At 35.7% G+C, this 25,153-nt stretch overlaps 1 protein-coding gene and 1 long non-coding RNA gene across 3 annotated transcripts in view; both read left to right on the top strand.

Annotated features, from left to right (window-relative positions):
* LOC147648094 (uncharacterized) overlaps positions 1-25,153 on the top strand; it is a 349,059-nt gene that overhangs the window by 256,049 nt on the left and 67,857 nt on the right. The gene's annotated exons all lie outside the window — the stretch shown is intronic.
* The window catches only part of LOC111940716 (uncharacterized), a 57,464-nt gene that overhangs the window by 7,824 nt on the left and 24,487 nt on the right, over positions 1-25,153 (top strand). The window contains exon 2 of one of the 2 annotated variants that reach the window (XR_002869633.2): positions 12,968-13,004. The exons of the other annotated variant lie outside the window; for it this stretch is intronic. This is a non-coding gene — a long non-coding RNA (uncharacterized LOC111940716). The remainder of the gene's footprint in view (positions 1-12,967; positions 13,005-25,153) is intronic. 2 annotated transcript variants of the gene reach the window in all.

Here is a 25,153-nt window from a genome sequence, read left to right as displayed (position 1 = left end):
TTCCTTTGTGCAGGACATTTTTTGTCAAAATGAAATACATAATCAACAGTTAAAATAATTAAGTTGTTTTTCTAATGCCTTGTTTCATGGACCTAGATTAACTCCACACGACATCTTTCATTATAAATCAGATAATCATCATTGCTGCATTGTTTCTCAGATGACAGTTAGGGTTGAATATACAAAAGATTTCTTTAGAATTGCTACCTTTTTACATTAACATTTTACTGAATTTTGTGACAATTACTCAATAAGTGATTTAACCAAGCAAATCCCATACTGCTGAATAATAAAGAAATGCTTAATTGCTAGTAACAACACAGATGAAGCATCTTTCTAAGTAGAAGTTTTATTTATTAGTACAATGGCCTAATTCATATGAAAATGATGGAAAATAAAAATGCTATCATGTGCAAGTGCAGTCTTTCAAACACAGACCAAAAGGAAAAAAAAACAAACCTGAACAAACAATGTAGAGATATCAAGGATAGCATTTTCGTTATTACAGTCCAGGCACATGAACATGTTTGACAGCCAAAGGGTAAAAATTCCTGCTGTTTTCACACTGAATGAGATTTAGAGGATCAACCCATATGCTCTCTCGCAATCTTCTGTGTGGAAGGAGTTCCCTATCTGACTACAATGCTTTAAAAGAGTGGGTTTATCATTATCTTTTCTAGGAATATCAGGATTTCCCATTTAACTGCTTGGCTGAAAGATGTGAGGGATTTAGCAACGTCTAATATGGATCAACCACTCAAAAGATAGTGATACTCCTCTACTACTTTTGCAAGGGCAAGACAGACTTTAGAAATTATTTAACAGAAATTCTATGACTGGAAACACTACCATAGAGTCACTATAAATTACATTTAAATTGCATTCTTTGCATCCTATTATGAATTACTGAATAGGCAAGGAAGTGGAAGGGAGTGGGGAATTTTTGATGAAGGGAGTGGTGGGAATGAAGAATGAATAACTTTGCAGAGAAATTTTGTTTTTCAACAGAATATTACAGTATTATCTCCTTTGTAGGTACTGGTATGCAAAGTATTTTTGCCATAATTATGAGTTTATATCTTGAAGTTCCAAAAACACAAACCACGGTGCAGGTATGTGAAGTTATCTGTTAAGGAGCATGGTGACTGATAATTCTCTTAACATTATCTCCTGTCTGCACTTGGTTGTTTACTTTAGGCACATTCTCAATGTCACTTTTGATCCATGGATCCTCCTAGAGACTTGCTACCTGAAGACTCTAGGAATATAAAATTCCACAGAAAGGTTCCCTACAGCTATTTGCTTCTATGCCCAGTCTTGGAATCACTTCAGTGTTGAATAACCCGGTGTGTAGCTCATGACCAAACATACTACATTATATGTACTAAGCATTCCTCCATCAGCATCTTCATCAACAGCAGAGCTTTCACAGAGAGTTTTCAGGAAACTGGAGTGAATTCGAAACACAGTGAAGGTCAAATAATTGTTAACTACTCTGTGGTATATAGTTGGGTAATTGCTATACCATTTACACATAATATGCAAAACCCTCTCTTGCCAGAGTGTATTTTTATCAATAATTATTTAAATACTTTATATCAAGGGTAATATTTGTGTGTTCAGGAAGGGAAACATAATTCCTTTTCCTCCATAAAGTAAAGAAAACCATATTCAGTTTGAGGGAAACCTTGCAAAATTATCAAGGAAAAAAGAATTAAGTGAGTATTTATTTGATGAAGGGGCAAAAGTCTGATGCAAGACCTCTTTTGCCCCACTAGTGAAGGAACCTAGCATGCTCTATGCAGGGTGCAATATTGCTCTTTAAGTATGAGCTACATCTTTTGCAATCATCTATTGGATCATCTACAGATGCAATATTATTCTTTAAGTATGTGCAGTCTTGTTTGACATGTGTAGGAGCTTCTCCAAAATTCAGATCCAAATTTCTCACTCTTATTTTTAAGACTGACTTTTTCTAAATGTCTTATGTGTATTTTGAAAATGGTGGGAAAGTGACATAAATTTCAGGGTCTTTCTGCTCATACTGAGGGTATCCTCATTCTACTTTTATACTTTCTCAGAAAAACAGGTTTTGCCTTTCCCCTAGTTCTCTAATACCACTCCATGGAGCATTGCAGTAATTTCTGATCTCAGATGTGATAGACACCATGGCAGAAGAAGGATGTGCTTTGTTGGTTTTTCAGTAACTTTTTTAACACCATAATCTATTTTTATATGTAGTGCTGTGGCAACAGAAAAGTCATAGCTTAAACAAGTTACATTCCATGTACATACATGTTTTATAAGTGAAAACAAAATATGCTTTTAAAACCTACCATTCTTTCACTTCATCAGGAAAAAAATCTGCTAAATCTAAAATCTGCCAAAGTTAAATGACTTTATGAATGTTACCCTTCTCAGCTACATTTCTTTAGTTACAGGATTTCTGTGTTTTTAATGTATTGCATCAAAATTATCAGATACTTCAGTCTAGCAAAAAAAAGTTTACAGTGTAGTACAAAATATTTCCACTTAAGAAAAGACAATCTAAAAAATTTCCAAAACAATATTCCATTAAATGAAGAATAAATAAATAGTTAACAAAGGATATAAACATCCATCTTTATAGTAAAATTAGCTTTTTCCTATTAAACATAAGGAAAAAAACCTGCTTGGCTAAGCAGACTGTTGAATAGTAATAGAGCCAAAGCATAACTTTAAGACTCTTTGGTATCTTCAAAGGATAACTTTTTAAAGACAACAGTGTGCATTATAGAATATTTTCAAATATGGGGGAAAGAGGGAAGAGAAAGAGTAACATATGAGAATATGTAAGAAAATATTATACATCATCACGGAAACCCCACCTGCAGTGCTGCATCCCCTCTGGGATCCAGCACAAGAAAGACATGGTCTTGTTGGAGCAAATAGAGGTCAATGTTGTGATTTAAAGCATTAGCTAAAAAAATCACTAGAAAACTTACTCATTTCGTGGTGCAAGATATAGATTAGGAGAAGGGCAAAACAGGCTTAAAACTTAAAAGGAATAAAGTTTATTAACAAAACTACAAGAAACCAGAATAAAACCTCCAGAAATCCTTTTCCCCCCACCACCCAAACATTCCCTTGCTTAATTGACAACATAGAGAGAAAACCTGGTGGTTAAAGCAGTCCCAACTTGGCTATAGTCTTTTCATCAGTCTTTGTAGAGAAAAAGAAGTTCTCTTTTGTCAATCTATGACAAAAGAGTTTTTCACAAGAAAACCATTTTCTCATTGTTTTCTATTTCTCTGATGCCAGCCGCCCGGAAAACTCTGTCATCAGTCCTTTCCTCCCATTTCACACCACTCTGAGGTGTGTTCTTGGGTCATGATTCAAGGTGTGTCATTTTAAGGATGAGTTATTCAAAGGCAGAAGTTCTCTTCATCTGTCTCTGTGATCATCTCTGGAAACAGAAGTTTTCACTTTGCCTCTTAAGGGCCACAAATCTCCAACAACTCTCACTTCTCCATTCCTGTTCCAGCATCTCATAGGATCACAACTAGTTCACCATTTGCTTAGATCCACACTTTGAAATACTCCATTCCTCCCAAAATACTCTTTCATGAATTAAAGGAGTTTTTTCAGAACATTGTTGTCCGTCTCCATAGTTTTAATAAATAATATTTCATCTTATTAATGCATCTCCTTGTACTCTTCCCATGTGAGGCTTAATTCCTTTCCTCACTGGCTTTGATAGTTAATGTCTCTCTACCCGTTGATCACTCTCTCTCTTCCCCTCTCTCTGGAAAAAGGATTAATCTGCAAGTCTCATCTGGGTAGTGGAAGGGTTAAAATCTGGCTCAAACCGCAGCAGGTGTTCATGGTGCTGGGTTTCAGCTCAGTGGCGCTCAGAGCTGGGACCCACCCCCCTGGGAAAAGCTTCAGCCCCTCCAGAGGCTTCTGAGGAAGCAGCAGCAGCAGAGCCCAGCCCAGCCTGGGGCTGGGGGAAAGTCCCACAGGCTCCATCCCTGGCCTGGGAACCGCAGCAGGCCCAGCCCAGCCCCTGCCCAGGCTGCACGGCCTGGGGAGGGGACGGGAGCCAGCTGGAGCTCTGTTACCTTTGAAAGCTGGAAACCAAAGAGAGAGAGAGAAATTCCTGGGCTTAGGTTTTAAAGGGTGATGTTCACAGGTCGATCTCATTTTCCAATGGTTAGAACTACTGTCAATTCTCAGAAATGGCCAGTTATTGGCTAGGAGAAAAACTCCCATCAGTCTGCAGCATCCTTAACTTCCTTAGCTGTTTCCCTTTTTTTCTTTCTTTTTTTTTTTCTTTTTTTTCTTTTCTTTTCTTAAATGTCGATCTATCACAGTCAAGAAGATGATCAGAGGGATGAGCACCTCTCCTATGGGGAAAGGCTGAGAGAGCTGGGGTTGTTCATCCCAGAGAAGAGAAGGTTTTGGGGAGCTCTTAAGGACCTGCAAGAGAGCTAGAGAGGGACTTTTTACAAGAGCATGTAGTGACAGGAGTAATGGCTTCAAACTGACAGAAAGTAGGTTTAGATTAGATATTAGGAAGACTCTGGGTACTGGAACAGGTTGCCCAGAGAAACTCTGGTTTCCCCATCCCCAGAAATGTTCAAGGCTGTGCTGTGGGGCTCTGAGCAGCCTGGTCTAGGGGATGGTGTCCCTGACCATGACAGGTGGATTGAAGTTCAGTGATTACTAAGGTCCCACTCCAGCCCAAACCATTTTATGATGAGATCACCTCTTGACTTAGTAATTTGTCTTATGGTTATTAGAAACTCTGATTGTTGATCTTTTTAATCTCTGATCTGATTTTTTTTAAAAATAATACCCAGCTATAAATCAATTCACAGGGCTATGGGCCCTCTAAGAACAGTAAATAAAAGGTGGGGGAGACACTGGCATTGTTCAATAGATTAAATAAATTTCTCAAAATAAACACATTTATCTATTATCTAGTTGTTATTATTATCATAGTAGATGCAGTGTTATTAATTTTCTCGTCTGTACTTCCTATCTTCCTATTTCTAAAATCAAAAGCCTCATAAAAGAGCACAAATGCACACTGTATTTAATAGTCTTTTTGTCATGTAGAAAACATGTGTGTATAACAAACATGTTGTTCCAATTAATTTGACAGTGGCAAAAATATGCAATGAGTTTTTCCCATTCATGTTTTCCCCAAAATCATGGTGGTTTTTTCTTATGAGCCATTGATTTCACCACATCTAGAGGAAGTTATATGCTATTTTCCTGAAACAGCACTACTTTCGTGTCTAACAAAATGTGTATTACATAAAATAAATTGTCTCAGAAGAACAAACAAGAATAAGTAACTTGCACTGAAAATGAAGGTACTCAGCAGACTAAACTGAAAAGTCTTGCAAGGAAGGATTCTCATAAATACTTTCCTAATTTCCATAGGTTTAGCTTGCTATTTGTGCTTATCAAAATTCTAAGTCACTGCTCTTAGAAAACTATCCTATATAGTTTAAAAAAAAAAAAATATATATATATATATATATATATATATACATATATATATATATACACAATATATTTACTGATATTTTTTACTCTATTTTTTATACTTGTTTTTGTACTGTAACAGTGAGCCTAAATCCTGACTGAGGTACTGTCAAATCCCTCATCATGAGATGAATTTGTAGGAATCGCAAAGACACAATCCATTTTTGCCAAATCTAAATAATTTACAGATAAATTAAGCAATCCAATAGATAATTATCTTTTCTTTTGTTTTTTAATGAATACTTCCAGGGCGGGGTGTCTTTGATTCAAATAGGAGTCATATTCTATAATGTTTTGAAGGACTTATTTATATTCTTATTCTCATCAGAGTTCTTCTAATGACCATTCTAGATCTGGTCTACTAATATGTCTGCCATTTCTGCTTGATATATAAGCATGGCAAAATCTCAGTTGTCTCAGGAGAATTGCTAGGGATCAAAATTTTTTCACAATAGGGACCCCTGACAGCAAAGTATAAACAGATATGACAAATTCACAAAGCTGGAAAGTATCAAATAACAAACACAATTCTGCATTTTGCACTAGGCATACATCTAGGTATATCTAGAGTTACAGATTTTGCCTCTACCTAAAATTGTAATTTTTTTCCGCACACACACATGTTGTACAGGTTGCAGGACTGCTCTACATCAAGCTTTCTCTGAATAGTCTTGCAGGCATCTCTCTTGCTACAGCAGAATCCCAACCTTAACATCATTTTTCACACTATAAAGCATCATATTAGTCCCATTGGTCTCAGAGGGTATCAGTAATACAAATAACTTAGATATAATGCCATATTTATATTCTTTAGAGTGCAGAAGAAAAATGTAATTTATTTTCCAGGTTTTCATAAAAATTATCTTTTCTAAAAGCAAGTTCCAGTAAGCAGAGATTTTTACACACTGTGCCCCTGAAAAAGCAGAGAGCATCTACACAAAAAGTACAACAAAAAATTCTGTGCACAGCTGGTAGCAATCAAATGCCTAATATTACCCTATCACCAGAGGGTCCACTTGTCAGGGCTGCCCAGTGACAAATGGCAGAGAGGAGAAACAATTTTTTTCCTTAAGAATATAGAAAATATAGAAAATAACTTGACACAGAATATATAGACAATAAAGCAAGTACTTTAATTATTTTAAAATATACTAAGCTTTCAGTTCAGTATTTCAATCCCTGGTTCAGTATAATGCTTTTCTAGATAGTGTAGCAGGCACTTTGTCAATAAATAGTGGTAAGATGGTAAAAATATTAAGATGAGTAAAACAAGAATAGTCTGGGTTCTTAGCACTGAAAATTGCTAGAGTGAGCATTTACATGCATATCTGAATTAATAGAGCACAAAAATAAATGAGAAATTACATTTAAAGGTATAATGAAAAAGTATTTTCTAGATAATCATATCTTTTGCAAGTATGAATGTAAGGAGAATGAGGCTTATTTGCTAGAATAACCAGTAGGCTTAAAAATTTCTAAGATGCAATAGCTCTAAAAATCAGAGGTCCAGAAAACCTGGTAGAGCAAAGTACAGAGAACTGAGTTTTTTCAAGCAAGAGTCTTACAGCTAAATTCACAGTTTTATCTAAGTGCTGAAGATGAACACTGAGATTCCTTCAGCAGTGTTCAGGTGACATACATCTAAATCCACAGATGCATGCAGTCCTGCTGCATGTGATCTTGTGTATCATTTCAGTTTCCAAAGCAGATCATTGAAATTCCCCTCTTAAATCTTAATTCTCTGCAGTCCTGTCTCCCTGGGGGATGTATAAATCATGTATCACTTAAATGTCAGGGCTCTGATTAGCAAAGAGTGTTGCAGCTAGTCTGCTTAACTGTTATTAGACACAGCTACTCCTGTATGTGAATTAGAAACCTGAATGTTCTGTGATGGTTGCATTATGCAGTCTGGGCTTTAAAAAGCATTCTTTAGACTTGGATGAAGAGATGGAACTAGCTTCCTCACCTACCAGACATATTCTGTTTCAAATCAAAGCAGATAATATTTTGTCACGTAGAGCAAATCTAATGGCTCACCTGGCTAACACAGGTGATGCATTTTTTGTTACTGTACTTTACTGAAGCTTCTGAAAGGATGTGAGGTTTGAAGTCAGCTGTAATTTCTATTGCTCAGCAGTGGTCTGACCTTGTACATGTCAACAGCAGAATTTTTTTCCTGGCTTTGAAATATAAGCATTCAGTTTAAATGAAAGCTTGGGATATCTTTGCTAATTCTCCAACAGGGGCTAAGTGCCTCCCTTTCTGCTTATCCAGAGATTTGGTCCTCTGAATCTCATCTATCTGCCTATGTAATATGTATAATAGTTCTTCCCTACACAAAAAGCTTTCTCTGAAAATAAAAAATTGAATTATGAAGATCCCAGGAATTAATGTTTCACCAACAGAAGCCAGAAAAGTTGCTTAGTTTGAACCTGCATTTTTGATCTATTAAAAAACTCAGCTGTGGCTAATTTCCCATCTTTCAGTTCATATCTACTTTATTTTGAGTAAACAAGAAACCATACTTGGACTTTATAAAATTCTAAGTGCTCTGAGAGAAAAGTTTCATAGACTTGAGGATTTGTAATTATACTTGTTTGCAGGCACTGACTGGACTGGACTTTGACATCACAGGGACGTGATCCTGCATTAAAGATATAAAAAAGCAGCATGGAAAAGCTAGGAGCAGACAATAGGTGTAAAAAATAGATGCTGCTGCAGCATTTTAACAATCATCCTAAGCAAGGAATAAACCATAAAGTAAGAAAATTTCCTCAAAAATAAAAGGCCAATATCCTCAGACGAAGTATGAAATGATAATTTTGTGCCCAATTGTTCTAGTTAATTAAGTTCAGGAAGACCAACAATAATGTTTTTGAGTATCCAAAACATCTTTAAAAATATCCTCTTTTTGCCCACATTGGCATGTAAAAGTATAAAAAACATATGCAATTTAATGTAAACTTTGTATATATATAATAAAATAAACCCTCAGTGTTGTCAAGGTTGTCAAATTTTTAACAACAAAAATTTAGGGATAAAATAAGCTCATACCTTAATGCAAAGGATTACGCATGAGGCTTTTCATAGCAGTGACCATACCTGCACAGTAATTCTCTAGGGAGGTGAGTGACTTGCAAGAGCATCAGTACCCATTATATTCTGCTGTCATTGACATATGTTGGAGTTAGCAGGAGCTGAAATTGAAATCTGTTACCATGTAGTTTTGTGTGTTTAACCTCAAACCTGATCTAAATCTGATTGCAGATAACAGAACATGTTCTGAACAAAGGATTTTCTTTTATTGGTCTGGGGACTAGACTAATTCAATACTGTCATTCACTAAAAAAATGAAAAAAAAAAATCCACTGTATCTGAAGAGTTTTCAGCAGCAGGAAAGGCAAAAAGTACAATTCTTTTATAATATCCCAGAGACCCAGGAAGAAAGCTAGATCAACAAAATAGCACAAAAGAAGAATAACATAAAATTAAAAATCTTGTCTAAAAAATAGTTGTCTTGTAGAAAGAACAAAAATAAATATATTCTTGCATTATGTAAGAATTCATGAACATTATGCCTACCAATTGAACCTACTTATGTTCATAAGCATAATATTTTCTGTCAAAGATAGTCTGTTGAATCATGCAGATGGCTAGCATCCTTTAAAACATATGTTGTAATCACAAAGTAATTATTAAAAGAAGTCAAATCTGTTGATTTATGTAGTTTCCAGTTGAATATGACATGAGAGAATAATTGTATCAGACAAAAATATTTCAGTGATCTTCAAAGTAAAATTGAAAATGGAGAGCATAGACATATCTGAACTGTTGCTGTTTTCTTTTTCCTCAAACCCTAGATACCAGAAAAGATTTCTCTCTGTTGACCTGCTTACAGTCACTGGAAAGACTTGTCCGCAGCCAATGTCACTCAGAAAAGCTATTGTGCTTCTTTCTGTGTGTGAGTTCTTCTAGTGCAAAGTCCACCTTTAGACAACAAAGAAACTCACTACAATTATCAAAGTAAAAAAAAAAATGTGCCAAAGTCAGGGTGAGACTCTTCACTGTACAAATATGTCCGAGATAGCAGCTTCAGAGAGATAAGAAAGCAAAAATATCAGCTGTGAAATATCTCTTTCTCTGTAGTCAATATTTGGTAACTCAAATTCCAAAGCAAGGCTCTAATTACTTTCCTGATGACCAGCCACACTGAAAAAAACCCCTGAAAGATCTGGGGATATTTCCAGAAAAAAATGCTGCAGCTGTGTTTTAATTTTACATGGCAAATCTATCACAGAAAAACACCCAGGCATAAATTTTATAGATTGTAAAATATTTATAGATCAGATATTAAAATTATTAATACGTGATCAAAAATAGGAAAGTGCGTTGTAGTATTATACCCCCAAGATTCAGTTTAGCATAATGCCACCATATAGCCTCCACTTAGAAATATGTATGCATTCAATTTGAATGACATCTTCCATTTTCAAGAGTTTTCACTCTGAATGGTGAATATCAGTAATACACATTCTTTTCAAATAAGGTATGTGCAAACAATAAGATTGGTGAGTATAAAAGATTCTTCTTGTCCTCAGGTAAAAGCTGCTTAAAGAGGGGGTGGGTCTAATGGTAAAGTATTTTGAGAATTTTCTCAACAGAAAGGCAGATAAGATCAGATTACTTCTCTCAGTCCACAAAGCTAAACTGGAAGTCCAGCTTGTCAGCAAATGTTTTAACTACAATGAGATTCATGCCTGCCTACAATACACTAATTGGATATTTCATCATAATGTAAGTTTGGAAAATTCCACATGGTAATCCTATAGCAGGCTTACACTAAGTGCTGGTCTGAATATAATTAATTACCTCTGGATATTTAGTGTCAAGCTTTTAGGAAGACTCTCCTGTGGTTGAGGCAAAAAGAACTTGAAGATGGAATCAGCTCAGAAAATATGGTGCAGGTAAACAAATACTTGTTAGACCTGTAAAAAAAAAGGGTGAGAAACTATTACCACAAAGCAGAATGCAGCATGAAGTGAATTACCTACATGAAAATTTAATGCAAATTATATTGTAGCAAAGCTAAGTTTTATGTGGTGTTGTTCAAAGGAAGCTGGTAAAATGACAATTTATAGAGCATTTCCTCTTTCTTGCTTGCCACAGGATATGGCAGTAAAACGAAGGAAAGGCTTTTCTGCATTATTACTTTTGCAAAATATTTATATGTTTACAACCTGAGTATTGTTTTTCAGAGTAGAGTTTTCTTGTTGTAAAGATCATACCTATTTTTTTCTTTACATCCCTGTTTCCTTCTTCATGTGCACACATCAGTATTACAAATCCTGCTCTATTACACACCAATACCGTGTGTAACGGTTGAGGAAGTAACTCTTCCTCAAGTCTAATCTGCATTGAATAAATATGATTTTTTATTTAGACTCTCAGTCAAAACTGTTCCATAAAGTGAGCAATAACACCTAACTTACCCCACTTTGTAATGAAACTGTTGCGTGGCTCTCTGTAGGGACAGGATAGAAGCAAGTACCTACTCTGAAATGTGCTATGAAACACTAAAGCTGCACCATATTGAGGAACTGTCTTGGGAAGTCTCAAAGCTATGTTTAGCATGATGACTCAGTCACTGCACCCATTGTCATTCCAACACAGACATCACAGACATGAGGCCATGATTTGTAGTGGTTTTGCCTTGGCTGTCAGGTAGGTGTCCACAATCTGCTTTTTCACTCCCCATATTTGTCTGGGAAGAGCACAAAAGGGCTCATCAAGGGCTTCATCAAGAGTGATGAAGGGCTCATAGTTCAAGATAAGAGATTGCTCACCAATTTCAGTCACAAGCAAAACACACTCCACTTGGAAGTTAATTTATTGGCAATCAAAAGCCATAGCATGGCAATGAGAAATAAAACACAAAACAGTTTCTTCCCCACTCCTTTTCTTCCTGGGCTCAACCTCACTCTCAGTTCTTCTACCCCTTTTTTTCCAAGTGGCACATGAGAATGGGGAATGGGAGTTGCCACCAGTTCCCCTGCTGCAGTGTGGAATCCATTTGACAGGATGTCAAGAGGGGCACAGCTGCCTCACCATGGTCTGTACCACAGGCTGCAGAGGAATCTCATCTCCAGGGTCCAGAGCACCTCCTGCCTCTCCCTCTTCACTGACCTTGGGGTCTGCAGGGCAGTTGCTTTCACTCCTTTCCTGACTTATGCTGTGCAGTAGTTTTTCCCTCCTTTTAAATCAGTTATCCCAAAGGCACTACCGGCATTGTCAGTCCTCGGCCACTGACAGGTCTGTCTTGGGTCTGGCTGGTGTTGGCACTATCAGGTTTGGGCGCCTTTTCACTGCAACCACCCTTGTACCATGCTTGGATTTCTTTATTCTGTATATTTCAAGACACTCTGTTTCTTTCTATTAAACAATACTACTCCCTTGCTGCCCAAATTTTCATCCCTTTAATGCAGCCTGCAAAGCCTCTTTAGTGAATGTATGTATTTGAGGAATAATCTTGCTTGCAATGAACTGTGTTGAAAAATATCATCAAGACTTTAACACAGAAAGAAATCAATCTAGCTATCATAAATTGTCTGCGGTCTCCCAGGGATAGTCTTATTTGTTAAAAATTTCAAGCCATACAAATGAAATATCCTTTCCCTTTCTAGAGAATTTTATGAAGAATTAATGTGTAGGACACTTAGAAAACTGTAGTTTTCCAGGCTGTCAGCTACATTAACAAGTAAAATTAAGGAAATTTTTTTTGTATAGTAAGTGCTAAATAGCTAGCATATACACTTTTTAGAAGTCATATGAATAATATATCTAAGATATTTAATCAAAATATAGATGATTGGTTGTCTCTTTTTTTCTGCAAAGGAATGCTTTTCTAAATCTCTGGGAATTATCACAGTACCTCCAACTCACCTCTTTACCTAAAAGTTCCAAATATTTTTCTTCTACAGTCTTGTTTTCATGAGTTTTCTTTCTTGTCTGTTTTTTGGCTATCATACAATGCTCTTTCACAGCCTATTGTTCATATTCTAAACTAACTATTTACAGTCTGAGCTGCTAATTAGATTTTCAGATCCAGGAGGCAAGCCTTGTACTTCCTACAGTAAGGATGATATTAAAACAATAGAAAGGGAAATAAAAATAAAACATCTGAGGCATCTTTCTGAGATGAAAATGGATTAATTAACCTGATTTTGTTCCAGCAAGTACAAAAGAAGATCCAATATACTAATTCTACTATGAAATAACCACAAAATTTTCTAACCCAGCAGACTGGTTTCTTCAATAATGTCAACCTTGTAAAAAATCCTCTCTGCAGCTTAGTCCTTCTTTGCACATGTTCTGATTGATAGTCTTATAATTTTCCAGACAAATAATGGAATTACTGTATTTTTTTTTTCTTTAGTGGCTCTGTTGAATCTTAATGGGACCTTAATGGCAAGGTGAGATAAAACATATTTTATTTTCAATAGGGTGACTAATTAACCTTCAGCTGCAGTTGTCCTCAGTTAAATTTATTTAACCTCTACCAAGTTTTAGGGCATATCCATCTACAAAGCAAGGGTTTGTATTTCAGAGATACAAGAGTTATCTAAGTTTAGTTATGAGAAGGAGTTCAGGCATTTGGCATTGAGATACTCCAGAAGGTATTTGCCCCACTGGATAATATACTATATCACTGGATTTAATTAGTTAATTATTTTATAAAACATTAGAGCATACCATAAAACTGATTCCATGGCAGTCAGCAACATGTGACCGTGATCAAAGACAACATGTTCACTCATTTCTGCAAAGAGTCAAATACTTTTTTGCCTCCTTCTTCTCTGCCTTGATGTGACAGGTAGCAAGGCTGGAGGGACAGGATTTGAGTTCGCCTAAAAAGAGGTATTTACTAACATTTGAGACAGTGTAAGTTCCCAAGACACCTGCACAGGATGGAGAGATATGACAGTGGTGCACACATTTAAAGCAGGATTGGAGCTAACTGGAATGCCCCCCTGCACCAAAGGGAATTGCCAGCATATGCTTGGCTGACTGATCCCCTCCTCCCTGGTTTCAAGCAGCTATATCCATTGAAGAGGGTGGAGGTCCTTTCTTCGATGCAATTATCTTAGCATAGCTCTGACTTTGCATGCTTCTGCACATGTACAGGCCTAAATCCTCATTCTGTTTTTTGACTTCAGTTTTACCAGCAGTAGTTCACAGTTCCCATTCCAAATTCCATTCCTACTTAACTAGTATTCCTGCCTTAGACTTATCACAAGATTTTCCCCAGTTATGCTGTACAAACATGTCATAACTCTAAGACCATGGATTAGACTATATTCATAACAATAAAAGCTGAACTAGGATTTTTTTCAGTAAGTCACACCTATATCTGACAGAATTCTCTGTGCTGACAAATCTAAAAGCATGTGTTTTATTGTTAATTAGCAGAATGACTGTCTAATAGTGATTAAGAAATAATTTTCATGTGATTCAGTAACGAAAGTGGATCATTAAATAAATTACCACCTTTTGTTATTTTTGAGACAAGAACTCTACTTTAATCATGCACGCCATAAACAGTCACAATCACAGAGTAGCTTATCCTTCATCCTAGCACAGAAAAAAGATATTGATTTAGTTCAATTGTTAAAGGACAAAGCCAGCATTTTTTCAGATATCCTATATAATAACCTCGCATAAATACTGAAACAAGGAACCATAGTTCTGGTTCCTTTGTTTAGACACAGTTAACATTTTATTGTCTAGGTTAAGACCTGAAATAAGCATATGAAAAATACTCTTAATTATCCAGACAGAAAATTACTCTAAATTATCCAGATGAAAACAAAATAGATAAAATTTTGGTGCAGCATCTGATTTGATTCAAAATCAGGAGTTTCATTTAGCTAAGATCTCTGCTGGGGATCCTGAGGACAAGCTCTCCAAAATGTATGCTCCTTATCCTTCTTTTCTTTCACAGTCCTTTAAGGAAATCTGTCCAGAATTGGAGAGCTGTGGTCTCAAACATGCCTTGTCTATTTGCTGTGTCAGCTTAGAGCTCTGAGTACACCATATCTGTTATGGAAACGAACCTCAGACTCCCACACTGAATAATAAAAACTCCTGATTAAGCCCTTTAAAGTCATTAAAATCATGGTGCTGTTAGAAGGGAAAATAAGATTTTTTTTTTCTTTTTTCTTTTTTCTTTTTTTTTTTTTTTTTTTTTTTTAATTTAAAGGGTTGTAATTCAGCTGCAATGATTTAACAAAGAAGCATATACCAAAGTATCTTCTCAAAGGTACCCTAGGACTCTCAAATTTCCCAAAATACGAGTACATGATAATGTCACTTTCACAGTTTATCTCACGAGAGAAAATGGAAAACCTGTACCACTAGGCAATTGTTTCAAGTGGATTTTTTTCTGTGAACAGTGTCTTCATTTCTCAGTGCAGACAGAAATCTATCAATAAAAATTAGAAACAGGAGGCAAAGACAAAACAAAAGAAAAGGAAAGCCATTTAAAATGTTTAAACTATAGATTAGTTTCTTTGTCAATCATATCCAACTTAGTATGGTTTTCATTATCTTGGCAATAAAAGATTTGGAATAAGGGACTGGTTGCCCTGAATTGGAATAATACGAATCCATAATATTTAGGATTGTGACTATTTTATGATAACCACATATCCTAGAATAACCTTCTCTGCCATTGCAATGAAATAAGGAATCTTTATAGATTAGTCAAGTATGTATTTTCCTTGTTTGTAAAATTTAAACTGGCAGTTCAGGATGTTCAACAGCAGTTCTAGCTGAGACTTGAGGTTCATGTGGAATAAACTGCTCACTCTGGAAATGAAGCAACCAATACAAACTATGCTTTGATATAAATAGGTTTGTAAGTCTGCTGAACCTTGTATGCATATCTGCAAACTCAAAATTATACTAGTTCAGTAAGCTCTTTGACATACATATGTACATATGTGTGCATGCAGGGGTATATTTGCTTGACAGGTCAACAGACCTGTAGGAATAATGAACTAATTCCTCCCTTTCTGTTAAGATTTCTAAATACTTTAAATCCAAAGAAACAATAGTAGCATAAAATTACACTGGAAGAATTTCAAATGTTGTTCAATAACTCTCTTAAGTTTCCCAGTCATACGAATGAAAACTGAATCCCAGCTCTGAACTTAAAATAACTGGTCTGCTTAAAGACCAAACATTTTCTAAAGCTGGCATTTTGCTAAACCAATGTAATTAAAAGCTCAGCTTTTGAGCTCTAAAAAAATCTTACTGTCTGTAATTGTGGTAGGGCACAGTTTAACAGCCCTAAATTATTAGTTATGAAAAATCCTTTCTAATGGTATGAAAAAGTCATCATTTTTAGAGGATACATAAATATAATTATAAAGAGATCGAGGAGCGAGGAATATGAGATCCAAGAGTTAGAGATATTGAGAAAACATAAATAATTCAAGGTTTAAAATCTTGATTTAATGTTTTTCTATGAGAAAGTTTATACTAAATTTCTTTGAAACTTATCCCTTAATCTCCAACATTTTCTGAGAGACTGTGGTTTACCCACAAAAACATGTTTCCAAGAGTCAAGGCAAAAAAATAGAAGAATGATTATTTTTTTTTCTTTTGGTTCCTAATTTCATACTTGCCTAATTTGACCAATTTGGCGAATTGTCCAAGGAAGTGGAAAGATTTGCTGAATTCACCTTTGCAAATTTTTATTTAAGGCCTGGCATACTTTAAGTATAAAAGTAGAATTAAAAAATCTGCAACTCTCCTGTAAGTGGAGTTTTGAACTAGGACAACTGAGACCTAAATTTGAACATTATTAAATTTCCTTGATCAGGTAATTCTCAAGGCTCTTAACAGATACTTCCAGGGAGACTAAGATTAGAAATGTTTTTAAAAAATAGCACTAATTAGGGTTAAGTCTTCTTAACCTTAAGCCTTCTCGTTCTTATTTGAGTGAGATTTAATTGTCTTATATTTCATTTCTGAAGTTGAATGTTGCTATTTTTCATTTGTATACATACATTACTTCAACTGGTTTGAAAACTCAGCCAAGGGATGCAAAAACCAAACATAATGAAAAATTTATGAAGAATTTTCATAATTTATGAATTTTCATAATTTATGAAAACTCTGATATGTAAACAACAAAAGAGAAAAAGTTTCAGAAATGTGTTTAATATCAACCATCAGGCTAGTAGGACAATTTTTTCTCCCCACATTACTGCTAAAAAGCCATGGGTACTTAAGAGTTAGCAATTGAATTGCACATTCCTTCTATACTTTAAGTTGCCATCAAGGCCATGAAAGAACCATAAGTAAATGCTCGTAATTAATATTTTGGGCAACAAGATGTAAATATGCACAGAAATCCTTTGCTTGATAATCAGTGGGGAGATTAAAGATTGTTGAAATCTTTAGAGTTTTGAAAAGTTATTTTTATATTTGGTATAACAGAAACTGTTTTAAAATCAAAGCACATTTAATCTATCTGTCAAACCTTTTTGTCCCACTAATTGTCAGCATAGACATATCATCAATGCAGTATTTCATTAGTGTTTGTGTACAGGCTATGTCAGCTGGTTTAGACACCCTCATGTTTTTGTGTATGCCCCATTCTTCTGACATCTGGGATATACAAGGTAAATCATGGTTAGAGCCCATTTTCTTCAAAAGAGTGCCGTCCTCTGTGAATGCTGAGAATGCGCATGAAGTTCCATCAAAATTAGCTTGTAAATAAATTAAACTGTAATAAAGCCTTTCTGGTCTGGTTCTAAGAAAGAGTAACTGACTAAGGAAATACAAGAGTTCAAAGAGTGATATGTTAAAGCTCACCAGAAGTGTAATGGGGAAAGAATTTGAAGGAAGTGTAACAGGAAGGGATTTGAACAGACTCACAGCAATAGCGCTCAAATCTGAAGTAATCATGGAGAAAGTCCACCAAGTCTAGTTACTCTTTATATGTGAATAGCATTACCACAAGCAAAGAAATCGGTGTTGGAAGACATGCCCAGACTTTCTCTTTATTTCAGCAATATTGTATAGTCATGAATGAAAACTTTCTGCAGAAGTACAGTGAGGAATACTTTACATTTTTTCCATAATAATACATATAATACAGGTAATAATACAGGTATCATGTGACATACTCAAAAAGGTGCCACAGACATCTTGTATTTAGTCATAAGAAAAAACTGAAATAATCCAGTTGCTGTTACATGATTGTTGTTGGCAAATACAAACTGTTGCTGGTAGGCCATACAGTCATTGTAAACAGGAAAGCAAATACAGTGGAGGGAACAAGCAAAATACATTATTGTGAATTTGCTTTCTATCCCAGATCAGCTCATAATTTCTTACAGAAATAAAAACTCTTCAGCCATATAGTACTCATTATCATTGCTGTTTTTCAAGATTTTCCTTTATGTGTTTTCTTTACCTTCTTCATTTATGCTTTTTGCCTTTTATTCAGTAACTAAGAATTAGAGAAGCCTGTGAAAAGCTCATCATGGCAGATAGTGCATAAAGGGTATATTGTTCTCTCTGTTTAAGAAATCAGATTGTCCATTTGAAGGTAAAATTACTTGAGATTCATGAAGGTCTAAGCAGAAAGCAAATGACTGTAGAAGCTGAAAACATTCATTACTCTGAAGATAATCCTGTTTATAACTGTGAACCATTTCACATTAGATATACTAAAGCAATAACTGCAACTTCTTATTTAATATAAATGATATGCTCATCCAAAGTGATTTTTAATCAATTGAGTTTTGTTGAGCCAAATATTTTGGGCTACATTTTTATTTTATACTTCAGAGAAAAAGAAACATGCTATTAAATACATCCTATAGTTTGAAGACTTCTATTTATGAAGCTTCAAGTATGTTAATTATCATACTTGTTTGGATACAGTTTTTGTCTTTTATTTCTTGAAATTCCAATTGTCTACTCATTAAAAATAATTTTTAAGAAAGTAATGCTAATGTAAAAGGAAAGTGTTGTTGATAGGTTCTCTTATGAGTTACTGTATCCTCTGCAATAAAATGTACTGTGAGCCTGCTCCAGTTTATAAGAGAATAATTCAGTAGCATTTTGTAATGGTTTGGATTGTGTCTAACAGCTTTTTTCAATGAGCTTTCAATAATAAAATAAGCTGTAATGCATTGACTTGTGGCAATATTTCACTAAGTGTATGTTGTGGCAAGTGAACTTATAGCAATGTATTGAAACAGGAAAAGGGTGAATTTTACAGGGTTTGCTTTATTAGTAACAATTTTCATCTAGGTTCACTGGCCACATGGGGATCCATCTGCTGAAATTAGTCTTTGAAGGGTAAAGCTACAGCTCAGCCTGTCTAGCTCTATTAAGGTAACATACCACAAAAAGGGCTGGAGCAAGAAATTTCCACTTCAGGGCTGGTGAGCAGTAAAAGAATGTGTCTGCTGTTGGCAGTATCAATCCTTCATCTCTTGACATGTCATATAAAGTCTGTACAGCAAAATGAATGTGTCAGTGTAACACAGCACTGCTGGTTTAGCACACTGAAGTACTGTGGTGAGATTCTGTGAATACTGGTATTCAGGAAACTAATTCCTCCAGGATACCTGGCTCCATATTCAACTTGCAGGTGCATAGTGACACCTTGCTGATTCTTCTTCAATTTAGTTGGTGTTTCTGCTTGCTAGAGAAAGCTGGCACAAATGTCCTGCTCGCACCTTTCTATTGCTAGCAAGGAAGTTCCTTTGAAAATTTGTCCCAGGACCCTAAAGGGGCTTGGTTTTGCATAAATATTAACTTTATCCTACTTGCAGTTTTCTCTGAGGCCTCAGAAGTAGTAATGCCTCAGATTTTTGCCTTAGAAAGTCAATTATGAGTAACTTAAAATGCATTAAGATTTTAAATGCTAATGAATCCTGTTACTTGTTCAGTGTTCTTTTACAATAGAGAGAAGGGGGTCTCACCGCTTCAATGTCATCAATACAAGTAGTATAGTCCCTGAAAAATGTTACAAATCTTTGTTTAGTGTCACTGCAGTTATTATGGACTTCAAAACCACCCTAATTCTGCAGGAAGTAAAGGTGAGATTGCTTGCAGATCTCCTAGTGTGTCAACAGTATTCTCTGTAGAGTTCCAGTAAAATACAAAGGGAAGAGAAATATTGCTAAAATAAGCAAAAACAAAACCAAGAGTTAAAACAGACAAACAGAAAAAGTAACTGAGAAAACACAAGATAAAAAAGAACTTACGTCAGAAAATGAATGCACTGTATTTTAAGATCTGCACGTCCTAACAGAGATAGAAAATTCAGAGAGGTGCTGTGAGCCAAAATCACCGTCAGGGAAGCTGTGATGAATTCTTTCCAGGTTTTACAACTGCACTCTGTAAAGAACCCTAAAGCAAGAAGAATTAAATATATATATAGATGGAAGAACTCATCCACCCCCACATGAATTCATCCTTAATAATCCACTGAAACTCACGAAACATAAACCACATCAGTCCCCCTCAGCACATAACTAGTTATTAAATGCAAACCCCAATATACCATAAAGCTCAAAAGAAAATGGGAAAATGACACTAGCAAAATACCGTGAATGTGAATGTTGTAACATATGGAGGACAAGTTTATAAAACAGCAAGACATGCAGATCTAAAATTAACACACTTCAAACTCCTGTGGAGATCGAACTGGACTTCAGAAAAGGGATACTAATTATGTTTAAGAGATTCTTATGAATCTTGGGGACATAAATAATAAGTACTGTGTTCCTGCAGTGCACTTAGAGATCCTGATTTTGGTGACATTGCAGTTTAAATTCAGTGGAAAATGTCTGCTTTCCCTGCTGCTCCTTTCTCTTTGTGCTTTGCTACTTTGGGAGAAGCTCTTCATTCCCTGCTGAGCAGATGACTCCTTGGGGACATGTTCCCCAGAACAAGAAAACTATTTCTGTAATAGTCAGCTTCTCTGCAACAGCTTAACATATTGTGAAAACAATAAGATTAATATGTTTGTTTATAGAGATTTTTAATCCTTGGTTGGCAGATACTGCTTCTCCCTTGTAGTGGTGAATAGAAAGAACACTTTGTACCATAGTACAAATCATAGCATCTGATTTATAACAAACATAATGTTACAGCTCACATTCATTTGAAAATTTAAATGGCTACTCAAAAAAAAGAAAAAAAAAAACCAAAACAAAACCGTGTAACAACAGAAAAAAAAAACCAAACATCTTGACAGAAACTCATCCAGGAAATCTACAGCTTCATTTGTAATTTTGACTAGTTTTTGTCACAGTGGCAGCAAGCCCCATTCTAACCTAGTCCCATCTAACCTGTCTGATGCTCAGACAATTTGCCTACTGAAGTCTGAACTGAAATGTCCTCAAGTGTTCTTTGGCTCTTCTCATGCAATTTATGTTGCTGTGGGTGAACTGTCTTCCCTAAATTGTGTGACCAGTTTCATAAAAGTCTACTTAACTTCCATGGCTGTGTGGGGTGTTCCTTGTAAGTTCCACAGAAATTACAACTCCCACACTCAAACTTTTTGAATTCAAAGAAGCGGTGAGTTTCATAAGAATTGCAATTGCAGCAAATAACAATTTATTTACTAGAGTTCAGTTATGTAGCTGTTAAGAGTGCGCACTGTTTCCTTAGCCTTATAATGAAGGTCAGCAGGGTAACAAAACCACATGGTAAGTTTTAGCCACCTGTGCACCTGCTGTGCTCTGGTTTCCCCCATTATTTTTCTGAACTGTGTGAGTGAACTATTTGGAGCAACACCCAAACACCCTAAACACCAAAGTCTAAAGAGCTAACCAGAGTGGAATATTTTATTCTCATGTTTGCAGATAGGCAAATAGTAAGAGAACAAGGCCTTGCAAGTCTCCATCCTCACAAGAGGACTTGTTTACAGGTGCTGAAACAAGAACCGTTTCCTTCTTGCTGCGCAAAGAGCTTCCCCCAGTACTGCAGGCTGGAGTTCACTTGAGTGTTCACATGCTGCTGCCTCTCTCATAGTGCTTAGTTTAGCTTCTGACTAGCCCCTCAGTTGCTGTGTAGCTGTTGTTTACTTTTGTACTGAAAATTGTACCTTTAGTGCATTTTTGTTAAGGCAAAACAGTACTTCAGTTTTAGGTAATTATCAGTTCAGAAATTCTTTCTCAGATACTTAAACAAATGAGTTATATCACTTTTACAAACTCATTAGTTTGCATGGGATCCAAATTACTGAGATATGGAAAGAAACATTGTTTACAAGACTTTTCTCAAAAACAAATGCTCTTGGTTGACCTGACATTTTGAATTATTAGCAAGAGTTAAAGCCAGTGTTATTTTAATCCACTCACTTGCTTAAACCGTTCATATCACCGCTTGCAACATTATTTTTGTAGAAGGCTAATTACAAACTCAATGTAAGTAAGCATCCCTTGAAAATTTCACATTCCTTTCATTAAATTCACTTGGATTAAATTTAGGGTAGTCTCCCTGAACTGACTACACAGTGATTGATTTTAAGAGTGGCACTTCATTTTCTTATTTTTAGAAATGCTCCAAGACAAAAAGAAATGTTTATTTCAACCAAAACTGACTATTTCCTTCAGTAGAAAATTCTCAACAAATTAAATTTGCCTAATCTAAAGCTATTTTGTTTCTTCAGCCAACCAGAAAATCAGTGATTCAAGCAGAATCTCTTTAATTTAGTTGAAAGGGGCTGAATAGCATCCACTCACCAAAAGTATAAATAATATCTTTTTATTCCCCTAAATTTTTGCTAATGTACTGGCACCCACTGTTGAAAGTAAAAGTCAGTTACTTTGATTCCCCAGTGTTAAATATTATGCTATACATTTTTTCACATTTTTTTCTAATATTTCTAATAAAGTAAAATGATACGTGAGGAAAATCTGAGCAGGACCATCTGGTATATTCACTGTTATCTAAATAGTGCATTCATTTTTGTATCTGATACAGATAATGTTTTAGAGCAGACTTCAAATTAACCCACAATAATGTATTGATAGAATTATATTGTCTGTTACGAAGTCAGTGTAGCTAAGATGGTCTGTCAAGAGGCCAACTGGAAAACTTAGACTTAAAATGAAGGAATATCCAAAAACAATGCCATATACAGAGAAAAAATGCACATACACAAACATTCCCCCCACCATACAAGCCCCTTTCAAATCCACAGACAGTAGACCAGTAACAGGGGAGACTGTGGAACATGGCTCATTGCCAACTACATGTGATCTCATGATTTCACCTTAAAATCCCCAGAACCTGAGACTGTCTCATAATGAGCTGGCAGGGGTAGGTGATCATTTGATACAGGTACAGTCTGGGTGTTTCTGAGTTGCAACACCTCTCTGAGCTGCTCCTCATGAGGAGCAATTAAGCATCACTACTTTCTCAAGCCAGTACCTCCAGTCAATAAGAATAACCCGCTTTTCTGGAGAACAGAATTTTACTGGTCTTTGCACAGCTTCACTCTCCTTTCAATTACTATATGTTTTATTAAATGATCAAAATAGAACTCAAAAATAGTGCCTCTTTATGAACAAGGTATTTTGATCCTGCTTTACCATCAATAAAATTAAAGCCTAGAAGGGTACTTCCCCATACAGGAGATTACAGTCCAAATGAATTTTTAGGCTTCTGTCATAAAAGTTAAAATCACCTTCAGATTATACTTGCTGATCCACAATGGCAGGAATTGTTGCTTTCCTGAATAAAGCTTATCCTTATCTCTCCTGGAGACAGTCTTCCATGTTGTATATGTGCAGGAAGAGAACTTTAATATGTAGTGAGGTGCTACAGCAATCATAACCAAGGACATCTCCCTTAGTACAGAATCATTTGCTTTTGGTAACAAAACAAGGACAAATAATAAAGTCCTAAATCCTCTGATAAAGATATTTATTTTCTTTGTTTAAGGTTGAAAGGTCTGATTCCTCATTCACGAGCTCACCATCGAGCCCAAAATTATGGAGTGGAACAAACCTTGCAGACAGATTGAACGTGTTATGTTCTATTGACTTACTTCTTTCTCCTCACACACTTGCAAAGAACATACTTTTTTTTTTTTTTAATTAGTGAAACTTCATCCACACTTAGAGACTGGGTCTGACAAGCTGGGCTTTGTTACAAGAAGAAACACTGACAATAGAAAGAGGGCATGAGGGGTTCTTTTCCCTTAGTGCACCGCTCCTTGCAAGGACAGAACACAAGAGCAGTCTCGGAGTGCTGCCAAGGGAGGATTGGCAGTTACATCCGCAGCAGCTGCATTTTGAGGAACCATGGAACCGCTTATGACTCATACCAGCTAACAGAAAAATGGGTAACCTACCTGGTGTGTAAAGGGGACACAAGATCTCTCTTTCTTCTTTCTTTATTTGCCACGAACCTCTACTCAACTCTGTGATGACCTCTAGGTTCTGTGTACACAGGCAAGTTTCCTTCCCTTCATATGGGAATGCAAAGTGGTCTCACAGCAAGAGAAACTAATGTGGCCAAGCATCATGGCCGTATTTGATTTGGGCTGTTCAGCAAAGACTGGCTGCTGCAGTAAAAGGCAGATGCCGGAGTTACGATGCACAGTTCTAGAGATGTTTTTTAGGGATGCACTTCAGCAAGTGTCTACAGCATCCTGCCATATGACTAAAGAATTTCCAGCTATGGCACAGCATATAATGCATCATCAGGATTAGATCCTTAGTATTCTCTTCATTACCAAGCAGTTTCTAAGATGTTACATAAATTCAAAAGCAAACATTTGTCAAAGTAGTCTACTAGCAATTTCAGCATTTATACCTCCATAGAGTAGTTTAAGCCCTTATGCCACCCCAAATATTATTTAAGATGATTTGTAAGTTTATGTCATTTGAAAAATCTGAGGTGGTTTAGGCAATTATGGTATGAGAGGACTTAATGTGCCTTAAAACCATATACTACTCTGAGGATTTTAGGCAATTTAAGCACTTATGCCATCATAAAACAGTTTAAGTGCTTAGACTATGTTGAGTGTTTAAGATGGTGTGTAAGTTCACACTACATCATCTAGGATGATTTGAATACTAAATCATTTTCCAGAATACTGTTGGAGCATAATTTGTAAATTATTTAAACTTTTTTAAAGTGAAACTTTACCTTATAACTAGACAAATCTTCACAAAAATCATAAAAATGCTTTTACATTATTGTATTGCAGGTTTAGTTCAATCCAATATTAGCACATTACCACTGCTGATCAGCACTGTTCTCTAAAAATACAACACAGGCCTTAATTTTTAAACACAGCAGGATTTCTGAAATCAGAAACCTAGCTGGTAATGAACTTTTTAAATTGATAATAATAAAGTTTCCAGCATTGGTTCTAAAAAACACTAGATAAAACCTCCTAGCTACTTTTGTATACATTAAAATGATGGACTCTATAATACCTACGTCTTGTAAAATATGCCCACCTCTGGTTCAAATGGAAATATTAAATTTTAGGCACACAAAACCAGATTATTTTTAATGGAAACAATACGAGTTGTAATCTGAGTCAGAATGACATGCTGTTACATAC

Source organism: Cyanistes caeruleus, chromosome Z (genome assembly GCF_971803275.1).
Source record: "Cyanistes caeruleus chromosome Z, bCyaCae1.hap1.1, whole genome shotgun sequence".
Classification (NCBI taxonomy): Eukaryota; Metazoa; Chordata; class Aves; order Passeriformes; family Paridae; genus Cyanistes; species Cyanistes caeruleus.
The sequence above is the reverse complement of the archived record's forward strand: the minus strand, read 5'-3'. Positions and strand labels throughout refer to the sequence as shown.